This window comes from Sorex araneus, chromosome 1, assembly GCF_027595985.1.
Source record: "Sorex araneus isolate mSorAra2 chromosome 1, mSorAra2.pri, whole genome shotgun sequence".
In the NCBI taxonomy this organism is placed as follows: domain Eukaryota; kingdom Metazoa; phylum Chordata; class Mammalia; order Eulipotyphla; family Soricidae; genus Sorex; species Sorex araneus.
This window is the reverse complement of record NC_073302.1, coordinates 179736311-179751519: the sequence shown is the minus strand read 5'-3', so window position 1 is coordinate 179751519 and position 15209 is coordinate 179736311.

Genomic DNA, 15209 nt, shown 5'->3' with positions numbered 1-15209 from the left:
CTGGTACTCCAATGATTCTAATGTTATTCCTCTTGAATTCATCCCCTAGGACTCTAATTCTCCCTAAAGCTATTTTGAGGTCTCTCCCCATTGATTGTTGTTGCCTGTAGGCTGCCTGCAGCTGATCTTCAAGCTCACTGATTCTGTCTTCTGCTGCAGTCATTCTATTGTTGAGGGCACCCACTGAGTTTTTTAATTCATCTACCGAAACCTTTATTTGTGACATTTCCTTCTGTAGGTTTTTTATTTCTGTTCTCATTTCTTCCCATAATTTCTTGGCTGTCAGTTGTATTGTTTCTGTCAGGTCCTCCTTTAATTTCACGAATACCTTGTCAATCTTTCCATTGAGTTCATTGAACATCTTGAGGATTTCACCTCTGAATTCTTTATTGGAGAGCTCCAGTTTGTAGGAAAGGTCTACTGAGGCATCTAGACTCTTTTCTTCGTCCTCTCCTTGTGGCGAGGATTTGCGCTGTTTCTTCATATTGTTGTGGTGGTATGGAAGAGAGACCTTGAAGTTCACCTCTGGTTGTGAAAAAGGATTCTGAATGGGCTTGGTCAGTGGTAATCAATTTCTTCTGTACCCCCTCTAGAACATGTCCCTCTCTGATATTCCTCTATTCTTTATGTGAAGCTTCAAGCAATGCTTTTTGAGAGTGAGGTCCTTTAGCTTTGGCTTGAATAGCTGCTTATATTCATTGGTAGTTTTCAAACTTGGAATTATCTAGCAACCTGCAAGAGGGAGCGGACCAGTGTGCCGGCGCTGGAGGGTGGCGAGGGGCTAGCCAAATTGTACTATCTTAAACTCTGAAGCTTCTGCACCTCAAAAGAACCTGTGACCAAAATACAAATACAGTATGCAGAATGGGAAAGAATATTCACCCAATACCCATCTGATAAGGACTTGATATCAAGGATTTACAAAGCACTGGTTGAACTCTACAAGAAAACATCAAACCCCATCAGAAAATGGGGCGATGAAATAAACAGAAACTTTCTCAAAGAAGAAATCCAAATGGCCAAAAGGCACATGAAAAAATGCTCTTCATCACTAATCATCAGGGAGATGCAGATCAAAACAACAATGAGATATCATTCACACCATAAAGACTGGCCCACATCCAAAAGAACAAAAGCAACCAGTGTTGGTGCAGATGTGGGGAGAAAGGAACTCTTCTTCACTGCTGAAGGGAATGCCAACTGGTTCAGCCCTTTTGGTAAACAGTATGGTCAATTCTTTAAAAATTAGAAATTGAGCTCCCATTTGACCCAGCAATACCACTTCTGGGAATATATCCTGGAGAGGCAGAAAATTATAGTAGAAATAACATCTGCACTTATATGTTCATTGCTGTACTGCTTACCATAGCCAAAATCTGGAAAAAACCCGAGTGCCCGAGAACAGATGACTGGTTAAGGAAACTGGTACATCTACACAATGGAATACTATGTGGCTGTTAGAAAAAATGAAGTAACGAAATTTGCATATAGGTGGATCAACATGGAGAGTATCATATTAAGTGAAATGAGTCAGAAAGTGAGGGACATACATAGAAATATTGCACTCATCTGTGGAATATAAAATAACAGAATAGGAGACTAACACCAAGAATATAGAGATATTAGAGATAAAAAAGAAGTTTGCCCCACAGCTTGAAAGTTGGCATCACATGCTGGGTGCAAAAGGCAGCTCAGATAGAGAAGGGAACACCAAGTAAATGGTGCTTGGATGGCTCACTCAGGATGGGAGATGTGAGCTGAAAGTAGACTCTAGACCAAACATGAAGGCCACTCAATACCTCTATTGCAAACCACAACACCCCAAAGGAGAGAGAACAAAAGGGAATGCCCTGCCACAGAAGCACGGTGGAGTGGGGGGGGATACTTGGATCTTTGGTGGAGAATGGGCAGTTGGTTGAGGGATGGTGCTCGATCATTGTATGACTAAAACACAAACACGAAAGTTTATAAATATGTAACTGTACCTCACGGTGATTCACAGATTAAAAATAAATTAATTAGTTAAAATGTCCACAACCCTTCACTATTCCACTTCTGTCACTTGTAGTTCAATAAAATATCAACTCTTGTGCATAATGGAACAACAGGCACAGGGGATATCCTAGTGGGATGTTTAAAACAAAATCTACCTTTGAGAATTAGACCAAAAATGATGAGACAGGGTTAGTGGAGATGAAATTCATTGACCAAATTAAAATACTTGGATTGAAAAGAACGTAATTCAGAGCTTTGACATTTTCATCAAGGTTGCTTTGGAGTACTATGGCATACCTGTCTTTTTCAAAATACGTCTTCAATTTTGGGCTCCAGTGGTTCAAATTCTGATTATTGACATTACTCTTCTTGAGAAAAAGACATTGGATCCATAGAACACCAATGGAGTGTGAGAATACTGTCTGGAAAGGAATTTGTCCACATTGAGTACTCTTAAAAAAAGGTATGCTTTTACAGAGTATAGTAAGGAATAATTTACAGGTGAATTTCAAACTTAGTGCCAGAAGTAGCAGAAATTCTTTGCAGAAAGAGGGGAATGAGATGGGAAAGGGAAAAAAACATGTAGCCTTATCATGAGGGACACCACAGTGAGTAATGAGTGGAGAACATAGACCCAAACTTCTCCTTTGAGAAGGAATGGAAGGAGCTCCAGAGATGGGCTAAGATGAGAGCTGATCAGTGCATTTACATAGCGATTCTGAGTGACTCAGTTATTTGAGAGCTTGGTGCTAGCTCTCTGCAATCCACTCACACCTTTAAAACCTTTTATTATCATTTTTTTTTCAGAGCGGCTGGGAGGAATCAGGGCTATAACCTAGTACTGTTTGTGCTGGGGGTATGTAGTAGCAGAGATTGAATCCAAGGCCATATACTTGCAGAGACAAGTGAGGCTCGCACGTGGCCACATGAGCCGCATCGTAACCCATAACAAACACAGCATCAAGGGATACTGCTCTCTGTGTTTCTGTCCAAGCTCTAAAGACAAATAATGACCATATCCAAAGGCTATCAGGATCTATGGCTGAGTTGGCAGCAGATGGACCCTGACTCATAGTTTATAGGAGGATTGCATCAGTGGAAGTACTTGATAAGAAATATGTCAAATTAATTAACTTGTCGAATTCTTCCTCTTACAAGGCTTGAATGCAATCGATTGTTATAACACCGAGTTCCATTTCCCAGTAGCACCAATTGTCCATTTGCTTGCTCCTTACTCCATTTGTGGACTTAAAAGTACTCAGACATTCCAATGATTCTCAAAATCACCCGCATGGCTGCTGTGTATTGTAGTGGAATGTGTATACAAACATGGACATAAGTGAATACAATATGTGACATAAGAGAAGCATCATGCAAGGTCCTTGTATTGACAGCTAGATGGAAAGTTAAGAGTAGAGTGACTCCTCCAGCTATCATTTTCTTAGTGTTTGATCATTGTGTGATTGTAACCCAAACACGAAGGCTTGTAACAACCTCAGGGTGATTCAATAAAATAAAAAAGAAAGAATAGAGTGAAAAATAATGTTTTTAAATGTAAGACTTGGATTTAAATGTTAAAGAAGAAAAACTTAGTATTTAAGTATTGATTTAAAATTTGAAAATTATTGATCCCTGTCACCTAGTGCCTCCTCACCACTGCCAGGCGTGGCCTCACAATTAAAGAAAAGTATGGCAATTAAAATTTGTACTTTCCTTTTATCTTTAATAGAATTGTTATAATGATTTAAAATAACGTATTGTTTAAAAACATAGTAAAAATTTCATATTAATTGCATTGAAGTAATTAGTGCAATTCTAAATGCACTGGTTGAACAGATCTGTAGATCTTACGAACTGAAACTCTATATGCACAAAACCTGTCACTTCTCCTACACCCCTCCAGCTATTGGTAACCACAATTCTACTTTCTATTAAAAGAAATTAAAAAATTGAAAATATATAGAATTTTAATTCTTTTTACATTTTATTTTCACATTTAATTTATGAAAGTAAATTCAAATTTGTATATATTGTAATATTTTCATTCTCTTGACATTACTCTCCACAGAGCACAAATTTTATGAAAAAATGTTGATTTTATAATAACATAATTAGTGATTTAGTTAAAATAATATCAATAAGAAATTTTATGAAATATATGATAAATTATACATGCCTTTACTTGACTATTCATTCAAACATTCCAGTTCATCAACAGAATACCAAGACATATGCAATAACAATTAATTCAGTCACTTTTTGACATTGTGCCAGACATAAGCCATATAAAGGCTGTAATTTTACTCATACTTATTAATTTTGTTTCAGAAATATATTTCTCAAGGATGGAAGAGAAGAAATATTTTAACAGTTTATTACCTTTGAATAGTTATGCATATGGCATGTGGGTGTCTATTTGATCTTTTGTCCCTCAAAATATGAACTTGCCTAATTATAATTTTAAGTCTAGTTATGCATCAGTATTCCTAGAGGAGTCCTAAATTTCACTGAAATTACCTTCACTGATCACACTGGGCCTCTCTACCAAAAATTCCTAGTACATTCTAAGTGCTAGAGATCCTAAAAATTGACTAAATCCTTGTCTCCCTTTCCTTCCTTCCTTCCTTCCTTCCTTCCTTCCTTCCTTCCTTCCTTCCTTCCTTCCTTCCTTCCTTCCTTCCTTCCTTCCTACTTTCTTTCTTTCTTTCTCTCTTTCTTTCTCTATCTCTCCCTTTCTCTCTTTCTTTCTTTCTTTCTTTCTTTTTCTTTTCTTCTTTCTTTCTTTCTTTCTTTCTTTCTTTCTTTCTTTCTTTCTTTCTTTCTTTCTTTCTTTCTTTCTTTTCTTTCTTTCTTTCTTTCTTTCTTTCTTTCTTCTTTCTTCTTCCTTCCTTCCTTCCTTCCTTCCTTCCTTCTTCCTTTCTTTCTTTCTTTCTTTCTTTCTTTCTTTCTTTTCTTTCTTTCTTTCTTTCTTTCCTTTCTTTCTTTTCTTTCTTTCTTTCTCTTTCCTTTCTTTCTTTCTTTCTCTGTTCCCTCCTGGCAGTGCTCAGGGGACAATATGGGACACTGGGGATCAAACCCAGGCTGCCTGAGTGCAAGGCAAATGTCCTACCCACTGCTCTATCACTCCAGCTCCTCTTGTCTCCATTTTTCATGTGTGGATAATAATATTACCTCCCTGGAAGTACTATTATAAATATGAGGAAATCAAATTCTTAGGGAGCACCCAGCCCAAGACTGGTGCAGAGGAGATAGGAATAGTAGTAGTCAGGGGTAGCAGTGGGGCACAATAGTCACAATGGGGACTGAGATTCGGAGTTCAGAGCCTTCGATTATCTTCAAAGGAATCGTGAAGGAATGCACACAGGCATTCGAGAGTTGAGGATATTTCAGAGCATATTTTTAAAAGACTAAGTCACTATTAATTGGGTTTTAAAAAGCAATTGAAGAAAAGTAAAGTAAAGAAAAGTAGAATTGAGATGAACAGATGAGAAAGAATGGAAAGAGACAGGGTGATAGGGCTAAATGCTATTCTTCACAATAGCAGAACTTATAGGGAAAGAAGTGGTGGGTCATGCATTTCAGGGAAGGAGGGTGTCACAGTCAAGGAGCAGGAGTAGGAAGCTCTGAGGACAAACCTGAAACCTGAATCTCCTGACACCTGTAGACACACTGCATGGGAGAGAATTTTTGGTCACCTCTTGAAAGGACCACAGGTGCCACAAAATTTATGAAAAAGAACCAAGTGCCAAATAAGAGAGCGACTTAGAGCAAAGCTTATTGACCTAGTTTTCTGGGATACAGTTTTAGGCTATTGATACAGGTATCAATAGTCGTAGGTGGATCTGAGTCAAGAGCAAAAAAGTAAACAAATGATGGAGCTGTTTGCTTTTTACAGAGGGAAGTTCTGAGTTTGCTGGGAATCTGTCCTTCACAGGATTCATGTTTACTGCCCTGATAGATGAAAATAGTGAGGACAATGTTTGTGAATTTATTTTTACCATTCTCCTTAGAAAGAAATCATCTATCATCTATCATGTGTATGAATTTAGATAAGTGATTCAACTTACTATGTTCATCTCTTCATTACAAATAGAAGGCCCATGACATATGCCTTGTGTACCAGTGAAAATTTTTAAAAATACATACAGAGCTCCAGAGAGATTACATTGTGTTAGGAGTCTTGCTCTGCAATGCAGCTGAATTTGGCTCAAAACTACATATGGTTCTTAGAGTACCCGTCAGTGATTGCTTCTGAGCACAGAACCAGGAACAGCCTCTGAGCATTGCCTGATGTCTTCCATGTCCTCCCTGCCCTCAAATATATCTAGCTCTGGAGGTTTTTTTCTTATACAATTATACAAGTATCTTGTATATCCTGGATATTAAACCCTTATCAGATGGGTATTGGGTAAATATTCTTTCCCATTCTGTAGTCTCTTTCTGTATTTTGGTCACTGTTTCTTTTCAAGTGCAGAAGCTTCTTAGTTTGATGTAGTCCCATTTGTTTATGTTTGCTTCCACTTTCATGGTCAGTGCTGTTTCGTCCTTAAAGATGCTTTTAGCTTCAATGTCATGTAGAGTTCTGCCTGCATTTTCTTCTATGAACCTTATAGATTCATGTCTGATATTGAGGTCTTTAATTCACTTTGATCTGACTTTTGTGCCTGGCATTAGACAGAGGTCAGAGTTCCTTTTTTTGCAGATAGCTATCCAGTTTTCCCAGCACCACTTGTTGAAGAGGGTTTCTTTGTTCCAACTTTGCATTTTTTGCTCCGTTGTCAAAGATTAAGTGGCCATATATTTGGAGGTCTGTGACAGGATATTCAACTCTGTTCCATTGGTCTGCAGGTCTGTTTTTATCCCAATACCATGCTGTTTTAATGACTACTGCTTTGTGGTAGAGTTTGAAGTTGGGGAAGGTGACACCACCCATCTTCTTTTTTCCAAGGATTGCTTTAGCTATTAGTGGGGGTTTATTGTTCCATATAAATTTCAATAGGGACTGCATTAAAAAATGGGGAGAAGAAATGAACAGAGGTGTCCTCAAAAAAGAAATACAAATGGCCAAAAGGCACATGAAAAAATGCTCCACATCACTAGTCATCAGGGAGATGCAAATCAAAACAACAATGAGTCTCTGTGACACCACAGTCTCTGTGACACCACAGTCTCTGTCACACAGTCTCTGTCACACCACAGAGACTGGCACACATTCAAAAGAATAAAAGCAAACAGTGCTGGCATGGATGTGGGGGAAAAGGGACGCTCCTTCACTGTTGGTGGAAATGCCGACTGGTCCAGCCCTTCTGGAAAACAATATGGACAGTCCTTCAAAAACTAGAAATTGAGCTTCCATATGACCCCTCAATACCACTTCTGGGAATATATCCCCAGGATGCAAAAGAGCACAGTAGAAGTGACATCTGTACCTATATATTCATTGCAGCACTGTTCACAATAGCCAAAATATGGAAACAACCGAGTGCCCTAAAACAGATGATTGGTTAAAGAAACTTTGGTACATCTACACAATGGAATATTATGCAGCTGTTAGGAGAGATGAAATCATGAAATTTGCTTATAAATGGATAAATATGGAGAGTTTCATGCTAAGTGAAATGAGTCAGAAAGAGAGGGACAGACATAGAGGGACTGCACTCATTTGTGGAGTATAGAGTAATATCATATGCACTGACAACCAAGGACAGTAGACACAAGGGCTAGGCGAATTGCCCCATAGCTGGAAGCCTGATTTATAAGTGGATTGGAGAAGGCAGATGGAATAGAGAAGGGATCACTTAGAAAATTATGGCTGGAGGAACTAGTTGGGATGGGAGATGCATGCCGAAAGTATATAATGGACCAAACATGATGACCTCACAGTGTCTGTGTTGCAAGTTATAATGCCCAAAAGTAGAGAGAGAATATGGGGAATATTGTCTGCCTTTGAGGCATGGGGAGGGTGGGAAAGAGGGGGTATACCTGGGATTTTCATGGTGGGGAATGTGCACTGGTGGAGGGATGGGTGTTTGATCATTGTGAGATTGTAACCCAAACATGAAAGCTTGTAAGTATCTCACAGTGATTCAATAAAATTTTAAATTTTTTTTTAAAAAATACATTTAGCTCTGGAGGCTTGAAAAAGTTAAAAATGCAAAGTTTGAAGCTTATACAAATATATATTTGAAAATACAGGGCATGATTATTGCATTTCTATATCAAGTTAGACTGGGTTCCCAGATCAAATATTTCAAACACAGATTTTTATAAAGATGAAGAGACTTGTGGGACACCAGCTTTATTGCTCACTGAGTTTTTGTGAGACACCAATTATTCAGAGGATGGGTCCTTACAATAAATTCTGCTGCTGCCATGTCACAAGATGAATAGTTATGTAAAGAGGGAAGAGAACAGGTCAGAAAAAGGTCATCAATATAATGGTTGCAGAGAGTCAAAGAATGAGTGTATTAGAGAAAAGAACCCCTATAGAGGTTTCCCCTTCCCTGTTGGAGCCAGGTCTGTGGCACCCTCACAACTCACTGACCTTGAATGGAGAAACAAACAATAAGTCAGTAAAACATAAATTAGATTACAACATGGAAGGACCTGAACCATATTTGGGTAGAATAATATTATTTCCCCAGTTCCAAATATACTCTTTCCCCCCAGCACCCTGCAAAATTTGAGTAGGTTCAGATTTAATCTTACATCTCTCCTGAAAGTTGTAATGCACTGTAATTTCTCCTGGGTTAATGTAGCACACTGAGTGTTGACAGTCAGAGCATCTAATTATTCGAGGTTGTAATTTCCCTGCAACTTGACTAATAAGCTGGTTTCTGAATGCAACTACAAGGTGCTGCTTGCTTCTCTGAGACACCAGGGACTCTTCCTTAAGTTGCATGGGGATTCAGCTTTTCACAGAGATCCCGAGGGGGCAGTAAAGCAATTATCTGGAGAGTTTAGGAAAAGTACTGACTCATCTTAATTATCTGGATATGAGTAAAATCCAATTTCAACAAACTTGAAGACACTGTCCTAATTACTTTAAATATATTTTGCAAGAATTGAGTCATCATTTGGGCATTAAACCTTTGTAGATAGATTGCTATTGTTGTATTGGTGTCTATTATAATCAAATTTAATCTGCTTGAATTACCTAGAAAATGGCTTTAAATGATCACTTCATTTATTTATTAAAGTATGGAATCCACCTTGAGAAAAGACAAACAGAAAGGGCCCCTGTCTGTAACATTTGGGTTTCCAGACCATAAACTCAAATAATAGTTCTTGCAAAGCAATTTACTTTGAGTTACTGAATTGAAGGCAGCATGGAATTTGAACTCTTTGTCCTGGTCAGTTTTGCATTTCAGACTGCTTGTTTAGATCAGCTTGAACATGGAGCAATTATTTAATTATGACTAGGAACAGCCTTACTTTAGTCTTCTTTTATGAGCTCTTGCATTTGTCAGGATCATCACTCACAATGCCTGGTCATGCTCAGGCAATGTCACAAGAAAATATGAGGGCTTCGGTCCTTACATTTCTACACCACTCGGAAGGTGCTCTTACTACAAGGAGACAAGAGGTTGAGCCCATAAAGAGACAACAATAATAGAGCAAAGTATTTACTAAGGGTTTCGTGTAGTGTCTTATACACAGAAGGTACTTGAATATTTATTTAGTAAATGAGAATACATATGTTGTATGGTCCTTATTTCAAATGCAGTTCCCATAAGCTATCTAAACAAAGGAAATCTTACAGTTATGGATTGAGCTTAATTTTCCTTTCAACATCACATTTATATCTTCCTTTTTGAAGGTTCCATAAGCCAAAGGAACCATCTCAGAGATTCTCAATCAACTGGGCCAGCAGTTCAATGCTAGGGCACTGGAAGGTTGTAGAAAATTGGCTAGGAGGGAATCATTGTATGGTAAAGGGTAGAACTGCAGTTTTAGTGGTGAAGACTAGATAGATAGATAGATAGATAGATAGATAGATAGATAGATAGATAGATAGATAGATAGATAGACAGACAGACAAATAGATACTCACACACACACATACATATATATAAACTTTGTTTAAACACTGTGATTTAGAAAGTTGCTCATAATGTAGTTGTTCTGAACATTCAATGTTTCAACACCAATCCCACCAACAGTGTGACTTTTCCTCCACCAATGTCTCCAGTTTCCCACACACCCCCAAAATCTTCCCCATATCAGGCACAAATTAATTTATTTTATATGGATTGTCACAACGAAATGACTCATGGAATTATAGAAAATTACTTCAATAAAGGAAAATTTGTGGAAATTGTTATATCTCACAATGGCCTCATGAAAGTCACTGTCTGGGGGTTTACTGAGCTATTTCTTGCTAGTTGAGCCTTCTGTATTTTTGTTTCTTGAGCTTATTTGGCTTCTGTGCTACTTTCCCATCTAACTTGGATTTTTCCTACTGGGACATAATATTGTGGAGGTGTTGCATCTGCAGACCTCAGGGCTCCAGGATCTGTAGAACTGGGATGATTCTCAGCCTGCCCCCCTCCTCTCAAGGGGGCCCCAGAGTATTCAGCCCTCAACTGGTATACTTGTGAGTTTCCTCAGCTTGGCTTGCACCCCTTCTGAGATTAGTCATGAATCTCTGAAGCTGGGTAATTGTTTCCATGGTGTGACTTCTGGGGCTTCTGGAAGTACAGGAGGATGAGGGGAGACAGCCCACCCCAACTCTGAGAGACCTTAGAATTTTCAGTCCCCCAACCAGTGTGCCAGGGAGTTCCACCAGTTTGGCAGAGATTAGTTGTGAGGAAATGAAGTTGAACTATTTGTATGACTGTGGCTGAGTGGTGTGTGAGGCTGCCAAGGTTTTGGCCAAGCAGAGGCTGGGCCCACCCTTCTCCCGAGGGTGTCCCAGGGTTTTGGCTTTAAGGCTTGTGTCCTCATGAGTTTCAGTGGCTTGGCTTTCATCTCTTCTGATATTAGTCACAAAGCCATTGGGCCATTGTTTACATGGCAATGGCTATGGGATGTTGGTATGGCTGCTAAGGCTTTTGGAAGCATGGGTGAAGACATTTTATAGACTTACTGGTTCATAAAGATACACATATTATCTTATTTAAATTATAAATAGGATGGGACTGGAGCAATAGCACAGCGGGTAGAACGTTTGTTTGCCTTGCACATTGCTGACCCGGTTTGATTCCCAACATCCCCATATGGTCCCCTGAGCACCCCTAGGGGTAATTCCTGAGTGCAGAGCCAAGAGTGACCCCTGTGCATCGCTGGGTGTGACCAAAAAGCAAAAAAAAAATATAAATAGGACCCAGAGAGATAGTACAAGGCTCAAGGCTAGTTGCTGCCTGCCACACCTGGTCCTTTAGCATTGCCCTGTAAAGCCCTGGAAGCCTTGAGTAGCTTCAGTGTGGCCTAGTGAACCTCAGCACCCCGGGGCCCAAGTAGCACTGTATTTTCAGACTCTAGCATTGAAATCAGGCCTGGTGGGCTGACAATTGCCAGGAGGGGCTCCTGAGTCTCTGGGCACCTTTTGAGAAGCCTCTACTCAAAATATTATGAAGACCACAGTGGTAGTCAGCCTTTAAAATAACTCCCAGTGATATAATCCTACCCAACAGTATCATGCACTGTAAATCTGCTATCTTGAGGAGCCTGATATTGATGATTCATTTCTAAATATAGACTAAAAGTAATGGGATATACAAGGTGAGTGTGGGTGCCAAAGACTATGACATCTAGCTTGTTCTCCTACATCTCAGTTCCCATCTTTCTATCTCTGTCTCTGTCTCTGTGTCTCTCTCTCTTTCCCTCTCTCTCCCTTAACACACACACACCCATTCACACACACACCCCAAGCCTTGCTCTTGGGGAATATGGGTGCCACTTTATAAGGAAGCTACATGAGACCCTGTCAGGGACCTCGATGTTGGATTAGCAACTCTCAATGAAACCCGAGACCTGCCCAGTGCCACAGGAGAGAGGAGAGGGGCTCATTCACTCCACACCCCGAGCTGATGACAGCTCGACTGAGAAGCCCTGTGCCTGCATTCCTGATTTCCCGAAATTGTAAGATGATAAATGTTGATTGTTTTAGCCATTACATTTTGAAGTCATTTGTTAGACAGGATATGTAATTGATACTGTCATTCCTGCCTTTTCTAGGTTATTCCAATAGTCTGACAAATGGTATTCTTTCTCTTTCATTACTCAAATTTTCCTCACCACAAGTCCAATCATACTCATCTTACAAAAAAAAAAAAACCCCAATGTTATAAGTTTTCATTGCTCCCAAAGAAAAACTTAAAACCAGTACAGAATATTCTGGGTCCTTCATAATCTGGCATTACCTGCTGTTTTCAACATTTTTTTTGTGGTTTTGGGGAAGAAATCCAGGGCTTCACACATACAGCACAAACATGCTACCTCAGAACCACAACCCCCGGTCCTCTATTTTTACTCATGTTCCTATTCCTCACGATCTCCTCTCCAACGACACCAAATTCAGCAGTTCTCAAGCATACCACATACACGCATGGTTTCCTGTTTTGTTCTAGCTGTCCCTGGCCGATCCACCTCAAGCCTCTCCAGCATGCAGACCCTGTCCCCCTTTCTGTTAAGCCTTCTCTGCTATAAGCACAGTGCAGATATCATTTGTGTGCTCAGAATTCTCCGCTTCCATTACCTCCTTCTTCTACTCTTACAATAATGCGACCTTCACTGGGACGAAAAGTTTTTCCTAGAGCATGATCATTGAAAAGTATCAGGCCCAAGTCTTCTGAGTTCAAAATCCTGCCCTAGCTCTCATTACCTCTTACAATGTAAGCCTTGGCCAAGTTTTTAACCATTTAGGTCTTTATATCCAACTTTCTAAAATAAGATTCATAACAGAAACATTGGGTGAGAGCTGAAGTGTTTAGTCTAGTTCTTGGTATAACTAAGAGTTCAACACATGAGCTCTTGTTGACACTATAATTTGCATCAATAACCACAGAGACTAGCTCATCGATTTTCTCGGATGGGCACCAGTCTCCATTGTGAGACTTGTTGTTACTGTTTTGGGCATATCAAATACACCACGGGTAGCTTGTCAGGCTCTTCCATGGATTCCGCCCGGGATCCTCTCGGTAGCTTGCCGGGCTCTCCAAGATGGACGGAGGAATGGAACCAGGGTCAGCTGCGTGCAGGGCAAATGCCCTACCCAGTGTGCTATCACTCCAGTCCAGCACATAGTAAAAATTTTGTCTAGTAATACTCAAGTCTTTGAGAATTCTATGCATTATGATCAGGGACAAATGTGGGCAAAGGAATGGAAGTGACAATAGTGTGATTTTCTATCCAAGCATCAAGCAGGCCCATCCTTGTCTCACTTTCAAGATCAGAAGAGATGGGGCGCATTCAAGGTCCAACAGCTGTAGATCTGCTTTAATCTCTTTCAAGGCAGATTTTGTGTCTGCATATGGGAACAACAAAGAATCTAGCAGGTTGGGAAGGCAGCAGGAATTATGGAGCAATAGCACAGCGGTTGGGCGTTCGCCTTTCACACAGCCAACCGGAGTTCGATTCCTCTGCCCCTCTCGGAGAGCCCGGCAAGCTACCGAGAGTATCAAGCCCAAGCGGCAGAGCCTGGCAAGCTACCGTGTGTATTGGAGATGCCAAAAACAGTAACAAATCGATGAGCAACGGGATGACAGTGACAGTGACAGTGGCAACTATCAAGAACATGAGCATGAGAAAATTGCGCACATTCATGGGATGAAATGATTGTGATCTTGAGGAGAAAGAAAACATTTCCACTTTCTAAAGAGAAAGTCACCTGGGGATCCACTTGAAGAGTCAGTAGCCATTTAGGAACTGGGGCACAGTGGAAGGAGCCCTGGCAGGGTTCAAGATCCACCTGCACATGGACTGGTCAGGAAGTCTCCAAACTGTCTCGTTGTACTTCCCTCATCCCCAGTCACCGACCTGAAGTCAGAGAAAACGAGATAATATTTGTGAAGACAATATGTGAAAGTTTAAGAAAACAAAAAGTGCACGATGTGTCTATTTTTATGGCTTCCTATTTAAATAAGAAATAGACAAGCACGTGTAAGGACAGCAATGGAGACATAATTGATTCTGCTTATGCAAATGCGCTTTTCCTTATATGCTTTCCAAAAAACTCAAAAGGAAGTCATAAGACTAAAAGTCATTTTAAGAAGAACTTTCTTTTAAAAAAATTGGAATAAAAGTGATTTTTCTTTTTTGGAACTAACAGAACATGACTAAAATTTAAAGAAAATGAAAAAAAACAAAAAAGAAAACTTGAGAGAGCCAATATTTAACACAAAGGAACCAAAGAGTAAAAGCCTAGTGTTAGATTCTTCACCAAAAGCCAGAGTTCTCTCAGATGACATTTGGTTAGACAGATCAGTTTCTAAAACTTAGCCTTTGTATTTTCTAGAGGCCTCTTTGGAATCTACCCATCGCTTCTTAACCACTTTTCTGATGTCTTGAGATTATTTTGTAAGTTGAAACTTGAAAAAAGTGAAATGCAGAAGACAACTCTAGGTAAACTGGAGAAAACTGGTGATCTTTAAAGGGTGAATCATTCCAATAGAGAAAAAAAAAAGAAAACTCAGTTGACCGCCTACTTGGTGTACATTTTAAAATGAGACTTTTCATTTCAGAGGTTTCTTCCTTGGTTATCTCTCACAGAGAAAAAAATTATTACTGTTCACAATTTGAAACAAAAGTAAATGGAAGTTTGCAATGTTAAGAACCCCTGTGGAAATAAGACGAAATAAGACAAGGCCTTCAGACCTGTGAGAAAAAATCAATCTGATGGGAAATTGACAGACTTGTTTAATGTGAGGAGCCAGGGCTCAGGGCTGACCCCGAGACCTCCGTGGAGACACCAGTGAAGTTCTCTTAATCCATTCAATTACACAAAAGCATCACATAGGGGACCTTTTTTTGGAAAACCAAACATCACTTTAAATTAACTTTTTTTTGCCATTGTGTTTTAAATTCCAATTTCTTTCTCTTCATTCTCTACTCCACACTCAATTATTAAAATCACCAACTGCTCTACAATCAAAAATATTTCAGAAAGCGGTGATGCCAAAATTGGATTGACTCAAGTGAAATCAGACAGAAGGAAAGATATTTTAAACATCTCCATGCTTGGTGCATTGTTTAAGGATATGGCAACGAGTCAT